The sequence below is a fragment of the Haliotis rubra genome, unplaced genomic scaffold (genome assembly GCF_003918875.1).
Source record: "Haliotis rubra isolate DU_JTF1 unplaced genomic scaffold, ASM391887v1 Scf128, whole genome shotgun sequence".
Lineage (NCBI taxonomy): Eukaryota > Metazoa > Mollusca > Gastropoda > Lepetellida > Haliotidae > Haliotis > Haliotis rubra.
This window is the reverse complement of record NW_025765203.1, coordinates 1,927,136-1,944,034: the sequence shown is the minus strand read 5'-3', so window position 1 is coordinate 1,944,034 and position 16,899 is coordinate 1,927,136. Positions and strand designations below refer to the sequence as shown.

The 16,899-nt window shown below is 41.7% G+C and overlaps 1 protein-coding gene across 3 annotated transcripts in view; it reads left to right on the top strand.

Annotated features, from left to right (window-relative positions):
- LOC124266789 (D-beta-hydroxybutyrate dehydrogenase-like) overlaps positions 1-16,899 on the top strand; it is a 33,616-nt gene that overhangs the window by 2,029 nt on the left and 14,688 nt on the right. Inside the window, exon 1 of one of the 3 annotated variants that reach the window (XM_046701593.1) lies at positions 7,462-7,554. The exons of 1 other annotated variant lie outside the window; for it this stretch is intronic. The gene's annotated coding sequence lies outside the window, so the exon portion shown is untranslated. Of the gene's footprint in view, positions 1-7,461; positions 7,555-11,245; positions 11,335-16,899 lie in introns of those variants that run through there. One more of the 3 variants, XM_046701594.1, reaches the window with a different exon arrangement.

Sequence of the window (16,899 nt, the reverse complement as noted above, 5' to 3'; positions counted from 1 at the left end):
GCTTCGTTTCCGGAGCATAACTCAGAAACCGTTCAGTATTTTTCTGCAAAACTTGGTAGATATATCAAACAGAACCAAAGTGGTGCCTTTTGCTACTTACAGATTTTTGTGATTTATTATTTTCTTGGTTTCCATGGAAAAGATTCGGACTTAGTCTCAAAAAGGAGGGGTAGGTTTCATTTCCGGAGCACAACTCGAAAACTTCTTAATATCTTTCAGCAAAACTTGGCAGATATGTGAGGCAGATCCCAAAGTGGTGCCTTTTGCTATTTGCCGATTTTTGTCATTTATGTTTTTCATGATTTCCATGGAAACGATTTGCACTTAGTCTAAAATCAAGCTGGACTTTAAGTAACTGTCAGATGATTTGTTCTTTCAAAGATGTGGGGGCCGTGGGGATATGTCATCTTCTGATGACTCTTGTATTAAAATTGTTAACGTATAGAAAAATACAAGATATATATCAAAACCGTCGTTTTCAGACGTGTTCAATGAATGATGCTTGCTATATATAAGTTACATGCGACATGTGCACCTCAGTAAGAGTATCAATAACAAACTTGGATGATTTCTACAAATAAGGATTAAATTAAAATGGTAAACTTCCATTGAGAAACAAAATATAAACTCCGTGTTTTCAATGCAGGGCGAATAATACTATGTTGTTTTTTTTCAAGTATAGTTATTCCAAACGTTACATTTTAGTACGAAGTAGTTGAAAAGACGAAGTGGGACATTTGGTAGCGAAGAGTTTATCATCAAATTCCTTTATACCCATAATACCACTTGAAGTCTGTCTCACAATCCCCGATCCGCACTATTTCCGCTGCCGCCCGGCCCTTTCTTGTTGTCAAGAAATTCTCGCGACAAATTTGAATATGCCGCCACTTTTCATGAAGAGTTGAAGGCGAATAGTTTCCTAGTACTTTTGTTTTTGAAATCAATCAGATTTTTCATCTCCATGATTTAGAAAATAAGACATTTTGTGCTTGCATTCCTGTATTGAGGCTCGGGGGCCGAATTGGCTGGGGTCAGGTAGCAAATGTCATTCTAATTCATGGTTCGTAACCCGTGAAGGTCCGGGTTAGAATGAACCTTCAGTAACCCATGCTTGTCGTAAGAGGGGACTAACGGGATCGGGTGGTCAGGCTGACTTGGTTGACACATGTCACCGGTTCCCAATTGCGCAGATCCATGCTCATGCTGTTGATCACTGGATTGTCTGGTCCAGACTCGATTATTTTCGGACCGCCGCCATATACCTGGAATATTGGTGAGTGCGGCGAAAAACTAAACTCACTCACTCACTCATGGTTCGTATGCAAGGAATGGAAAATATTTATAACAAACCTTGGCGCTGGCATGTTATGTAATTGTGTGGGAGACTCATCTGAGACAAAACAGCTAGGTAATGAAGATTGTTGCAAAGACCTAATTCAGTGATGCCTTTCGCTTCACAACACTTGTCTCCTGTAGTTGAACCAGGAAACATGGGGTCATGCGGACCAACCCGTGAAGATGCGGATTAGAATTAATCTTCAGTAACCCATGCTTGTCGTACAAGGCGGCTAACAGGATCGGGTGGTCATGCTGTTGATCACTGGATTGTCTGGTCCAGACTCGATTGTTTACAGACCGCCGCCATATAGCTGGAATATTGCTGAGTGCGGCGTAAAACAACAACGATACAAACAAATCATGTGGGCCAGTACTGGAACCTCAGTAATTATCAGCATATTATATGACGTCACAGGAATTTCCTGTGTATGGTCGGTTATGGCCCGGGGAAGCGAAATTTGGACCAAACCTCCTCAATTTAGGTGTCGCTTACGCGGGAACGGTCAAGCTTCAGTGAACACTGAATTTAGCGTTCCCGGTACTCTCAATACCTAGAAAAACAAAGAAATGTGTGTCCTCGGCTGATACCGTAGTCATGGTAGAAATTTAATTTAATGTTGTCGTCGGTGCGATGGAGGAAGGGTTCTCCTGCTTCGGTCAAGATCCACTCTCCCTCAAGCTGAATCACACGCCGGGTGGCAGGAAGTCTAGGAATGGTCTTGTGCCGCTGTCTGTAGAGAATGGTCTTGAGTGTTGCGAAGGAAGGTATTTCCTCCAGCAGGTCGTCGCTTTACCGGGAATAGGGAATGTTGAAATTTCGCTTCCCCGGGCCTACACCACATGGTCATCAACGAACCCGGATGTTAGTTGAAAAGGCTGCAACAGAGTAAGGATTACATTCGCGGTCAGTTTCTACAGTAACCTAAATATCCGATAAGTTTTATCCCAGCCAGATCTATGAGATGTAAATCCAGCCAATCAGATCTTAAGAATCTCAAGGTATTAACCAAGCGCAATGTGGCATAAATTGGCTTTCGTGTGTATTTGGATCGAGCCCTCAGTACAGGATAAGCTGTTGAGATGTGCTTATATCATCACAACTGAGGTTGGAAGGTAAACTTTTATTGCTTTTGTCAGGGACAAATTAAAAAAATTATCGTCGACGGTAATGCAACAGCGAATTTTTGAGAAATTTGAAAAATCGTAAGCCCTTAGACCGTAGCTGGCATCGCACGACCACCGCACGAAAGCCGCATGGTGATCGTGCGGTAAACGCGCGATGTTTTAGTTAAAAAATATCTTACAGCGATCGTAAGATATCCGCACGGCCATCGGACGGCAACCGCGCGATGACCGTGCGGCCTCCGTGCGGTGCCCGTGAAATCGCGCGGACATTGCACGGTCAACCCACGGCAGCCGCATGATGGCCGTGAGACAGCCTTGCGATGGACCGATCATTTTTTTTACCATGGTATATTCATTGGCAATCCCTAGCAGTTCTATCATTTGTCTCGGTTCATGAGAAGTCCAAGACAACAAGATGGTAAACCGATCTCCGCTCAGTCTCCGCTGCGGACGTAGCACGGGCACCGTATGATGTCTAAGCAGTATAAGATCTCCGTGTGATCTCCGTACGATTTCTGTGCAGCCTCCATGCAGGTTTGCCTCAGCTTGTGGCCCAAGGAAATCGCACGATGCCCCAAGACAATCTGAACACAAACGTCGTAGCCCGCGGTCACCCACGATGCCTAAAACATCGTACGGAAAATCGTATGGACTACTTTATCGTACGGCGCCCGTGGCAAATGTGATCCAGGTCTTAGAGGTGGACCATGAAACGGACTACATTCTTCTCATCCACCATGTCACCATTTGGCAAACCGTCTATAGTTCGAAGTGTGAAGTTCGAGGCCATGACGACCGTTACATGTGATTGATATATGTAAAAAGTCGTTACCTGCTGCAAAAACGATTTGAGTAGAAAACCTAACAGAACTAACACTAAAAAATGATAGAGAGAGGGAAAGCTTTAGGTGAGTGTGTCTAGAAATTTACAAAAGAATATTATTAAGCAAACAAGCCTATAACAGCATACCAAACTGTTGTGGACAGTCAGTTGTTTCACACGATGAGTCACTGCACGTGACGGGAACATACCTGTACTAATCTAGGTATGTGGGTAAACATGTTATCATACTGTCTGGACGGATTCCATGCGTAACTGTATCGCATCCGTGTAGATAATAAGCGTCTACCCAGAGAGCAAAAGGTCGGTGTCATGTGCCAAGACAGGTCAAAAGGTAAGTGGGTGAGTTTAGTTTTACGCCTCACTCAGCAATATTCCACCTATATGGAAATAATGGAGTCTGGACCAGGCAATCCAGTGATCAACATCATGAACATCGATCTGGGCAATTGGGATGCGATAGCATGTGTTCACCAAGTCAGCGAGCTTGACCACCCGATTCCGTTAGTCGCCTCTTACGACAACATGGGTTGCTGAAGACCAATTCTAACCTCGCACTTTGAGGGCAGCCCCATACGGAGGAACTTGTTATTATGATGCATACATTGATTGTAGGCATTATTCCAGCAATATCACGACGGGGACACCCTAAAGTACTGTCGGAAATAGATAAAAAAAACTGTTACTGTTACTCTGTATCCTTAAAATTTACACAATTGCAAATAGCATATGTCGAAATAACCCACATCGGCCTAACTGGGCGTTCAGTGGGATGTGCAATAGGATATCCAGAAAAGCATGTTTACTCGTAAACTCGGGCAAAACTTAGAAACACTACGAACAGCTGCTGAAAACAATAGATCAGACTATAGATGGCAATTAGGTCGCTCAGCCAGGTATGACGACGGACCGTCAACTCACTTGGCATGAAATGCACGTGCTGCCCACAGACACAAGGGGTCATCTCAAATATCTTTTATGCTGTTTCATGTGTATTGAACATGTCTCGACTAATTTTCTAATCTAAGCTAATATCTCTATCCCCAAGCCCGAACCCAACTACCGTCAACAACACCTGTCTTGGTTTTGCTTTTGAGACGACCCCTCCTACCTGTTTCTTTTGATAGTGACAGTGAGACTCAATGGTATCTATATCCTTAATAGTTTCAGCATTAAAGTTGTTATTTTTTACGTCTGCTATCGTTTATTATGAAGCTAAGTCTAATTTCAAAATGGACATTCAAAAAGTGTCATTTGTTATACAATATCATCGCACACTAATTTGCATAAAGCCATGTTCTGCTCCAAAAAGTCTCTTCGGACTTTGAAAATAACCGCATTGCTCATTTCTGCACTAATATCTCCTCAGTAAAATCCTTCTTTTACGTTTCCTATCTCCCTACCACTGAGACTGTAGTTAGGCCAAACTTAGTTCAACAGATATTTCACACTTTCACATATTAACTACCTAACTTGAAACAGTTTTTTTTCTATTTCCGACGGTACTTTAGTTCAGTTCACACGGTTAGGGATACGAACCCGGCCTTCGACGAGCTGACGCTTCAACCACTAGGCTAACCAGTCGCCTTTCTGACTACTGAGAGGGGCGGTTGGGTAGCCTAGTGCTTAAGGCGTTCGCTCGGCACACCAAAGACGCGGGTTCGATTCCCCCTATGGGTACAATGTGTGAAGCCCATTTCTGGTGTCCCCCGCCGTGATATTGCTGGAATATTGCTAAAAGCGGCGTAAAACTCACTCACTCACTCTGACTATTGAGGACAAGATGGCTCATGTACATCGGGCACCTGTTGAACTGTTTTTACTGTTCAACACAGGGCGTGTTATAAGTGAAATAATCTTCAAAGCCGCGTTAAACTACAGAGGGAACACTTATTAAAGCGAGTTGAATGATCAGAGCATATCTGACTTGGATTGTATCTGACAGTGTGGGCCGTGCTCTTGACATCAACTACTAGTTTGTCGGCCAAGAAAAATTATCCAAGAGTAAATGAAACGATGCGAGGCCAGCCTTCTTTGAACGTCTTGTGGGACAAGGTTGACCATTGACGTCACAGATTTGCGAAGTCCGACGGGTGATATCTCCACTATATGTTCGAAATTTCACTGTCAGTGTACAATTTGATAACTTAACGAGTCTGAGGTACTCGGATGTCGGTGTTGACGGGTGGCACGTCACCCATAAATACTTGCAATGACCTCTGTATTATCATTTGCTTTAGGAATTATGTCAACATACACAGCTGCAACCTGTATAATCATTAACTATTTGTTTCATGAATGCATTTGCGCAAGAATTTTACCGCCAGCCCTCAACTTTCACTCCGAGTTGAAATATAAATAAGTTTGATTGTCTAAATGTTTCCCGCCGCTGTAGACATTAATATCCCGATGTGACTGTGTCACAGTCCCTGGACCGCATTAGTTTCCTTTCCGCCTCGTCTGTCAAACAGACCCTGAGAAAAATACCCTATGCAGCCTATGCAAGTCTAGAATGTGTGGCAAGTCTAGATTACCACAGTTTCTGAAAATGAAGTAAGTCTCTATTTTAATTTTTAAACTATTTTTTCTGTAAAATATGTTCATTTCAGAGACTAGCTGTTAGTCTACCTTCCACCCAGCCCTTCCTGCAATGCTAAAGCCCTAAATGAAGCAAGTCTAGATTTCCTCAGGCTTAGGTCTCCCATCTCACGGGGGCTCCTTTTCAGTTTAAATGGAACTGAGTGTTGCTACCAAAATTATATATATTCAGTCTTCAGAGAGTGTTTGGGTGTTGCTACCAAAATTATATATACATTGTATTCAGTCTTCAGAGACTAAGCGTTTGTCTACCATAAAAACAACAGATCAGATCTTTCTTCATCTAAATTTACTGAAAAATGTTAGTGAAGCTAGTAGAGTCGATCTACATCATAAAATTAATTTAAAGATTATAAATTTCATAAATAATACATTTTAACAGTATAAACGATATACTTTACCCAGGAATTGGCTTTCACTTTGTGTGAGTTTAATGGAGTATGCACCTTAAGAGTAAGAGACAAAATGGACGGAGATTGCGAGGATATGTTTACCTGAAATTGACACTCTCTAGTTCAACAATAAAGGTGTTAATGGATCAGATTATTATTTTTTTTTTTTTTTTTAATATAACACTCAGCAACGTCCAGCTATATGGCGGCGGTCTGTAAATAATCAAATCCGGACCAGACAATCCAGTGATCAACAGCTTGCGAGTGGATCTACGCAATTGGGATACAATGACATGTCAGCGAGCCTGACCACACAATCCCGTTAGCCTGAAGAGTGACGATCAATTGTAACCCGGATCTCCATGGCTAAATGGATCAGAAACAACGTTCCTGAAGTCTTTCGTGCAAGATAATTTCCACGGGTTTCCCCGGGAAGGTGGAAGTGGGCCGTCCATGATTACACCAGTCTCGTCAAAAACGTACGAACATCTATATGTGTCGTTCGTTCACTTCTAAACGTCAGTTTCGCGGTCATGTGACAGACCTCTCGTCCAATAAAAATGCAATAGGTCGTGCGAACTTTATATTTTCAATTTAGCTGTCAAATAATGAAACACATAAATAATAATGGAAACATACATTAACATTAACCTGTTGGATCACTGCTGAGAGCTCAATGCACATTTGATTTAGTGATGATTCAGTTCACTCACCATACACCTAATTTGGGCGATTGATAATATTATTCCTCGGTTTGCAATGTAAGAAATATGAAAGCGCCTTCCTATATCTAATTTTTCATCGTCTTAAATCTTGTAACTAAATCAAAATTTCTGTGAGAAAAAAGTGAGTGAGTGAGTTTCATTTTACGCCGCACTCAACAATGTTCCAGTTATATGGCGGCGGTCTGTAAATAATCGATTCTGGACCAGACAATCCAGTGATGAACATCATGAGCATCGATCTACACAACTGGGATACGGTGACATGTGTCAACCAAGTCAGCGAGCCTGACAACCCGATCCCGTTAGCCGCCTCTTACGACAAGCATGATCATCGATCTACACAATTTTGTTATTCCATGTTTTTTGGGGTGTAGACCAACAGTTGTCAGAGTTCTTTGTTAGTGTGACTGCTGCCGTGAGATAAGATAAGGATGTGAGAATTGCAGACAGTATGTGTAACATCGGCACAGCTGCAGACTGACAAACTTTGCACTGCAAGATTATACGGGGTGCTGTATGGTAGTGTGAGTCTGAGGTACGTCTTGATAGTTTTCATTATGTTAAAGACTCATGATAGTCATCTAGATTTATTGTCATTTAAGGACATGAGTTAAGTACAAGGTATGGCACCTTTATTATTTTATTATGTTGAGACGTTTCAGTAGAAATCTTTGTACTACCCGTGAAGAGTAGTACAAAGTAGTACAGGTTGGTTGATCTCCACCAACCAATGCCTGGGTTTGGGTGGTCAGATTCCCTGACTTGGTTGACACATGGCATCGTATCACAATTGCGTAGATCGATGCTCATGCTGTTGATCACTTGATTCTGTAGTCCAGACGCAATTATTGACAGACTGACGCCTTATAGCTGGAAAAATAGCTGAGTGCGATGTTAAACAACGAAGATCTAATCCATTTACACCTGTGTTGTTGAACTAAACGTTTAGAGAGTGTGAATGTCAGGTAAAAATATCCTCGGGGCGTTGAATACCAAATAAAGATAAGGGTAACCTCATAACAGAATAATTCATGACATATCTTGCCTTTACTGTTATTCATACACGTTGAGAAATGTCAATCAAACAATTAATATTCAGTGCAAAATTTCATATGTAATTCATATCTGAAACAAAACAGTTGTTGTGCTACTTCAGAAATCAACTCGTATGTTTAATATCAGATACACCTATATTAAGAATAATAGTTGCACCAGATACACGAGGTCAAGTCTTGAAGGTTATAACGTGTGGAGTGTAATTGTAGACTTTGTCCGTTTACTTTGTAATTCTGACTGGATTCTACAACGACGGCACTCAAAGATCACAATCTGCTTATCGACCCCAACGTCTATAAATAAGTTCCACATATTAACCCAGGCATTGCAAGACAACAATTTGGTTTTCTTACAGTTAACTATCATGAATCAGGTTTTGTAGAGATAATCTGCCCACGTGGTTTTACTGTTACAATATGCACGTGACCGTAAAGACAAATATGTTTTGTTTTTGACCGTCATGAAAGCAAAAGACAAAATTTTAATGTCAGAATATGTATTACAATAAATATTATAGTTGTGAGTGAGGGAGTTGGGTTTTACGGCTCTTTTAGCAATATTCCAGCAATATCATGGATTGGAACACCAGAATGAACTTCACACAATTTACCTATTTGGGGAATCGAACCCGGGCCTTTGGTGTGACGAGCGAACGCTTTTACCACTAGGCTACCCCACCGCTCTATTATCGTAGTGGGAAAATGTCCTTGTATTAGATTTTCCCCTTAATGACGGTTAGAGGTAGTTGCTATAGTTACCTCAACGCATCTTTGAAATGATATGTCTACAGCTTGTAAGCGAGTGAGTTAATTTAGCAATTCGCTGTCATGCTGTGGCGATGGTAAGAGCAGGGAGTTGTCCAAAGGTTGACTTCATATATTGCAGCCCGACCCGTAAAGATCCGGGTTAGAATTGATCTTCAGCAACCCATGCCTGTAAGAGGCGACTAACGGGATTGGGTGGTCAGGCTCGCTGACTTTGTTGACACATGTCATGGTAACCCAGTTGCATAGAACGATGCTCATGCTGTTGATCACTGGATTGTCAGGTCTATTATTTACAGACCGCGCTCATAGCTGACATATTGCTGAGTGCGGCGTTAAACAACAACCAAACTTAATATTGCAGCCCAGCCAATGATACTTTCATGTTATTGAATATCCTGGAATGGTTTTGGCTTGGGGATCTAAGCACTACTGTGATCTTAACTCCTTTACCGTAGCACCGACGTACGACAGTCGTAGCGCTACGGTGATCGTAACTTCTTTACAGTAACATAGACGTACGACAGTCGTATCACTGGGGAAATCGTAACTCCCTTACCGTAACATAGACGTACGACAGTCGTGTCTCTGAGGTGATCGTAACCCCCTTACTGTAACATAGACGTACGACTGTCGTATCACTGGGGTGATCGTAACTCCCTTACTGTAACATAGACGTGGAACAGTTGTAGCACTAGGGTGATCGTAACTCCCTTACCGTAACATAGACGTACGACAGTCGTATCACTGGGGTGATCGTAACTCCCTTACCGTAACATAGACGTCGAACAGTTGTAGCACTAGGGTGATCGTAACTCCCTTACCGTAACATAGACGTACGACAGTCGTATCACTGGGGTGATCGTAACTCCCTTACCGTAACATAGACGTCGAACAGTTGTAGCACTAGGGTGATCGTAACTCCCTTACCGTAACATAGACGTACGACAGTCGTATCAGTCGTAATACAGTAACATAGACGTACGACAGTCGGGTGATCGTAACTCCCTTACCGTAACATAGACCCAGCACTTACCGTAACATAGACGTAAGAGTACGACAGTCAGCACTGGGGTGATCGTAACTCCCTTACAGTAACATAGACGTACGACAGTCGTATCACTGGGGTGATCGTAACTCCCTTACAGTAACATAGACGTAGCACAGTTGTAGCACTGGGGTGATCGTAACTCCCTTACAGTAACATAGACGTACGACAGTTGTAGCACTGGGGTGATCGTAACTCCCTTACAGTAACATAGACGTACGACAGTCGTATCACTGGGGTGATCGTAACTCCCTTACCGTAACATAGACGTACGAACAGTCGTAGCACTAGGGTGATCGTAACTCCCTTACCGTAACATAGACGTACAGACAGTCGTAGGTGACTGGGGTGATCGTAACTCCTGGGGTGATTACAGTAACATAGACGTACGACAGTCGTAGCACTGGGGTGATCGTAACTCCCTTACCGTAACATAGACGTACGACAGTCGTATCACTGTGATCGTAATCGTAACATAGACGTACGACAGTTGTAGCAGCAAGGGTGATTACCTTAACATAGACGTACGACAGTCGTCGTAGCACTGGGGTGATCGTAACTCCCTTACAGTAACATAGACGTACGACAGTCGTATCACTGGGGTGATCGTAACTCCCTTACAGTAACATAGACGTACGACAGTCGTAGCACTGGGGTGATCGTAACTCCCTTTACCGTAACATAGACGTACGACAGTCGTATCATATCGACGTAGATCACTGGGGTGATCGTAACTCCCTACCGTAGACGTGAAGAACAGTAACATAGACGTTGTGATCGCTACGACAGTCGGTATCACTGGGGTGATCGTAACTCCCCTTACCATAACATAGACGTCGAACAGTTGTGATCGTAACTCGTATCACTGGAAGTGATCGTAACTCCCTTACGGTAACATTACCGTCCTTACCGTAACAGACCCATAGATGTGGGGTGATCAGCTCCCTTACATTAAGGGACTTTACCGTAACATAGACATTACGACAGTCGTATCGCTGCGGTAATCGTAGCTCCCGTACCTTAATATACAGCGGTCGTTGCGCTAAGGGGAGTCGTAACTCCTTTACCCGTAACCAGACGTTTATCGTCGTAACATAGACATAGACGTACGACAGTCGTAGCACTGGGGTGATTATAACTCCCATACCTTAATATAGACAGGCGTATGGCGGTCCTAATCCTTACCGCAGTCGTAGCGCTACGCTGATCGTAACTTTCATACCGTACTATAGATGTCCAACAGTCGTACAGTTCTATAATTAATACGGCCTGACCTCTTGGAATATCTTGAAAACCTTCACGTCGTTAACATACCAGGAAGATAACTCGGGTCTTGTCCACAGCACCATTAGGTTGTTCAGATAAAGTCTGTTTCACATACGTGTGTGTCTGTGCTAAATCCGCTGATCTGTGTGCCGTGTGGAAATCTGCTCTCAAGTACTTGCTGGTAAGTGGAAGATAGGGGTTAACCATCTGTAGGGCGCGACAAGGCGATCGATAACATTGGAATTCACTTGTGGTGTAACGGAACGGTTAGTCCTGGTAGTCATTGCTCTGTACATAATATATTGTTTGAAACTATTTTTATCCTCAACGTGTTTACTTAAAGTCAGAGGTTGGAATATATTGATTTAGCACTCGTTTCGCGCATCACAAAATGCTGGCGAGGCACGTTTTAAAAAGTGGAATTGTATTTTTCATCTTAGGGGAATGTTCGAAACAAATATCTTCTTAGCATTGAACTTACAGTTAAGTTTGTTAAGATATGAAAAATATCCACTGTTTAAGTAAGAAAAACGTATCCTGTCACGAGATCCGAAACGGCATAGCGGGAGATTCAGTGAACGGGAATATGCGGAACAAGAATCTCGATCTGCATGATAAAACAGCTGTACACGTGCTTCACCCAATTAATGCACGACTTTCCTCCTTAGCACGTGCACAGGTCGTGTTATGCTAGCACACAAAGCTATTCGATATGTACAAAAGAAATATTCAAATATCAGTAATGTAAAGCATGTTATCTGATACATTTAGCCCCATTAAGCTGTGCAGTCTGTCTTAGCGCTCAAATTATCATTTACCAACACGTCCTCCTCTGCAGCAGTGGTATTTGAAGGACACACTGACCGCGACTTCGTGACTTACATACACGGGATCAATGTCACGGTTGTTCACTAATGGCAGTGAAAAGTCGGTTGAGAGCGTTTCTAGAGGCTGGGAGGTTGTCTCGCGGTGAAGTCGACTCTCAGGATTTAAAACTGAAAATATTACAACAAATATTTCACTTGCATTCAGTATCTTTGGTTTTGTTCATTTAACCTACAAAATCCGCTTTGGATAAAATGTTAAACCCTGCTTTCCACAAACAAGTCCGAATCTGACTTTATCCCCAGACATTCAGACACATTTCACAGTACGGCTAGTGTTGTTAGAAGTTTAAAAAGGCGATTGGGAATCATGTTAGACACATAATATCCAAGATATATTTTTTCCGGATATTCTGCATTCTACCATTGAAGTATTTCATGGATACGACACACACTGAACGTCATGGTGCGCAATTTGAAATCTGTCTCGAAAAGGAAATTCAGATTCTGGAAAGGTCGTTTCATAAAAATTTAAATAATTGGGACAAATGTTTTCTGACACACTTCCTTTTTTAACGAGGAATTATATATCTAGAAGTGAAAAGGCTTCGTTGAGAGTGTGTGTATTCTTTTTTGTCTAAGTGTGTTTTCCATCTCCCGTCTACCCTAAAGCTTCCTTCCGACGTGAAATAATATGAAAAAACATTCCTTATCTCTATTATTCTCGCTTCGGCATGCCCAAGTTGGATAAAGGAAAAAAACACGTTACCCGCCAATACTCATCAAACACAGGCCAGCTTTATTTCCCTTCATCTTAATCTGTTAGTAAATTGTTTCCCAAGAGACGCGACTCAATCTACATCATAAATACTGATACGCTGAGATCGAAATTTAAAAGTTTCTAAAAATGCGTTATCATAATTATTAGTAAAACAACATTTTGGTCAAATATTTTTTTTTTTTTAATTATTAATGTCCGCCCGCTCTCTCGCTGGTTGAGGTTACAGATGAAAGTGAGTAAGTTTGGTTTTACGCCGCTTTTAGCAATATTCAAGCAGTATCACGGCCGGGGAACACCAGAAATGGGCTTCACACATTGTACCCATGTGGGGAATCGAACCCGGGTCTTCGGCATGACGTGCAAACGCTTTAACATCTAGGCTACCCCCACCGCCCCTGGTAGAAAGTGAGGGACATGATTTTACGCCGCTTATATAATCACGGCGGAGCACACCAGTACGGTCACGTGGTATGTTAGCGGGCTTGTGCCACTGGTTCAGCTGGTGCCCGCCGTGAGTTAGTTTGAATATTGCATCAGCATAAAATAACATGCACCCATTGAAACAAGCATGGAACATGCCCTTACCCCTCCCCGGAATATTTGATTCAGACCTCTCAAAACCAAAATATTCACCGGAAAATGGTATTCGACTAAACAATTGCAAAGTTAATTCAAACGTTACCAGTCTGAAAACAGTTACCAAAGCACTGCAAACGTACGACCCGAAACATAACAGTGATAACCTACCAATGTTTGTTTGTTTGTTTGTTGTTGAATGCTGCACTCAGCAGTATTCCAGCGATATGGGGGCGGTGGGGTAGCCTAGTGGTTAAAGCGTTGGCTCGTCACGCCGAAGACCCGGGTTCGAATCCCCACATGGGTACAATGTGTGAAGCCCATTTCTGGTGTCCCCCGCCGTGATATTGCTGGAATATTGCTAAAAGCGGCGTAAAACCAAACTCAGTCAGTCAGTCAGTCCAGCTATATGGCCTTTAGTAATGACCTTTCTCTGAACTAGCAGGTAAGATTTTGTTCTCCAGCAACCAATACTTGTCGTAAGAGGCGACTAACGGGATTAGGTTGTCAGGGTCTCTGACCTGGTTGACACATGTAATGTTATCTAAGTGACGTAATACGATGTTCATGACATTAATCACTGCATATCCTGACTCGATACGTGTGTGAAGTTTTCGTCACAGGGTAGACACACATGGTCAGTCCGACTCTGCCCTAAGGGTCAGTTGGGGCAGATAACTACCTACTTGAATGTAATTCTTAAATAATGACACAACCATCCCCGGTGGTTGCCGATAAACCGCTGACAGCCTGGGATGTTGTGGAAGATAATAGGGAATCAAAACTTTGGGGTTATGTAATGATGGCTTGAGTTGTATATATACGGCTGTCGGGGAGGGCCACCTTACTCGGTACCTCTCACTCTGCCTCCGCCGAATAAACTCCCGACAAATCAACAGCCTTCTCTGTTCTTTAAGGTAACACATTTGTTGACATTTCTAGTTTAACTTATTTTGCTCGCTACAGTTAACATATGCTAGATTTAAGCTAGGGATATCATGACGCATCGTAGCATTGCGACAGGTATCATTTAACTTATATCTAACTGGCGACATTCCCGCCGTGATATTGCTGGAATATTGTTAAAAGCGGCGTAAAACCCAACTCACTCACGCTTGCGAACGTACTGTATACGGTATATGTTATTTTAGTGTACTGTCTAGACGGCAATATCCCATCTATCCCACTCTATGCAAACTTCAAAGCGTGTGTCAAATTTAATAATAATTTTTCAACATCTTTTGATTGTCCACTCGGTTTACGACAAGGGTGTATCTTAGGCCCTCTTCTTATCTCCATTCTTATCAATGCACTAGCTTATGAAATCGAAGCATGTCGTGAATCAGGAATTCAGTTTCATCCTGAACTTGTACAGTTATTTCTTCTTTTATTTGCTGATGACGTTGTGTTTATCTCTGATACAGTGTTTGGTCTACAGAAAAGACTTGATGTCCTAACAGTATTTTGTTCTGAGAATTGTTTGACGGTAAATATGGAAAAAACAAAGGTAATAGTTTTCAAAAATGGTGGAAGACTGTCAAAGTATGAAAATGGTTCTATACTGGTGTACAAATAGAATGGTTTCCTGGTATAAATATATAGGTATTTTATTCAGTAGGTCATTAGTATGGACCAAGCACATAGAAAATGTAAAGTTTTATTTGGTACATGTAGATCACTGTCAATGTTTAAGCCGTTATCTTTTTACCTGTTTTTTAAAAGATTTTTGACACCTAAGATTGTCCAATTTTATCATACGGTGCAGAAATATGGGGGCTCAATCAGCGTTCGAAATAATCGCCGGCCCGGAGGCCCAGCACCGGGTGTTTTTGTATCGGGCCGGCAATTTCAAATATTTGCAGGCCCTTGTGGCCTTCAGTAATTTATCTGTAATTTGTTTTCTCAACTGAAATTTTCCCATAATTTCTTTCTGTATTAATGTTAGGGAATCATCCATAATCCCTCATGTTACGATAACTTACAGTTTCACTTCCTGGTATTTCAGCGCTTTGTGCATATGAATGTCAACACCAGTCTTTAACAAATCAAAACATCTCTCTGCGCCATAGGCTTCGCTAATTGATTTTGTAGAAACAGTGTGAATCTGTGTACAGTGAAGTCTATTTTATTTTTGGGGGTTTGACGTTAACAAAATGGGCCTGCAGATTTCATCAAGGGCCCGTAGATTTTAAAGCCTCGCAGGTGTCAGCAGGCCCTGGTGGCCAACTGGCAAATTAACCTGTTGCAAACACTGGGCTGAATGTTGTTAACGAAATAGAAGTTATACATGTAAGAGCTTGTAAACGATTTCTAGGAATTAAATCCTCTGTTTCAGCGATGTTGTGCGAGGCGAATGTGGAATATATCCATTGTATATTTATACCATTTAAAGTTTTATCAAATATTGGTGTAAAATATTGAAAATGTCAAATGAGCGTTATGTAAAGAAATGTTATAACGTGCTTGTACAAATGGAAAGTAATGGTTGTCAGAGCTGGGCATCTAGGATAAAGCATACATGAAAAGTATTCGGATTTGTTTAGCAAGAACAGATGGTTCCAAATGAAACGCTATTTTTAATGAATTTCTTGGTAGACTCAAAGTTTCGGATCAAAAAGACTAGTAAAAGCACAAAAACATTTGGATACTCGTTGTATAAACCTATGTACGGTGTTGAATCATACATCCTCACAGTCAGCTATTTTAAACATGCTCTTGCTCAGTTTAGATCGGGGTCTCATAAACTACGAATAGAAACTGGCAGGTATATTGAGAGGCTAGAAATGACAGATTATGTAATAACTGTAAACTGCCATATCTAGGAGATGAGTATCACTTCTTGCATATTTGTAATATATATCAAGCATTGCGGCGTCCGTACATCCCTTTACAATTTTATGAAAATCCAACAATCCATAAATTTAATATGCTTCTGCAAGCATCAAATGCAAGCATCTTAAAACATTTATCAGCATATATATATCAAGCTATGTTACTAAGACAGGCTTCATTATCACATACTTTCTCACTTTGTAATTCTCAAGGTGTAACCTGGTCCTGTCAGCGTTTAAAATTCCCGCCTGCCCGACCACCCGGAACTGTCTATTTTCATCTCGGACTGTCAAATTTCAAAAGAAGCCTGTCCGGTGGTCTGGTAGAAATTCTTACCCCTAAGAGTAAATATTTCATAATATATCAGACAGATTTTCGTGTCGTCAGTTTGAGGTGTAGATCTATAAGGTATTATGAAAATTATGTTAAACTACACATATGATTGTACAGTTCATGTTACGATAACTAATCATAACACATGTACTTTCAGTTTACCTAAACTCGGTGCATTGCCTGTTAGTGCTATGTAGTTCATTGCGATGCCTACAAACAGTGAATGGAGCTTGCGCGAGTTGGCAATGGCAGTCACAGTTTTTTATTGTTGAAAACCGGACAGGCAAATTTGTATCCGGACCGGCTGTCTGGCTTGGAATTTTGGGAGTTTTAAACACTGCCTATGGCTTATATTACTTTTCTGAAATAAAGCACTGCATATGAGTATGAGTACCAATGT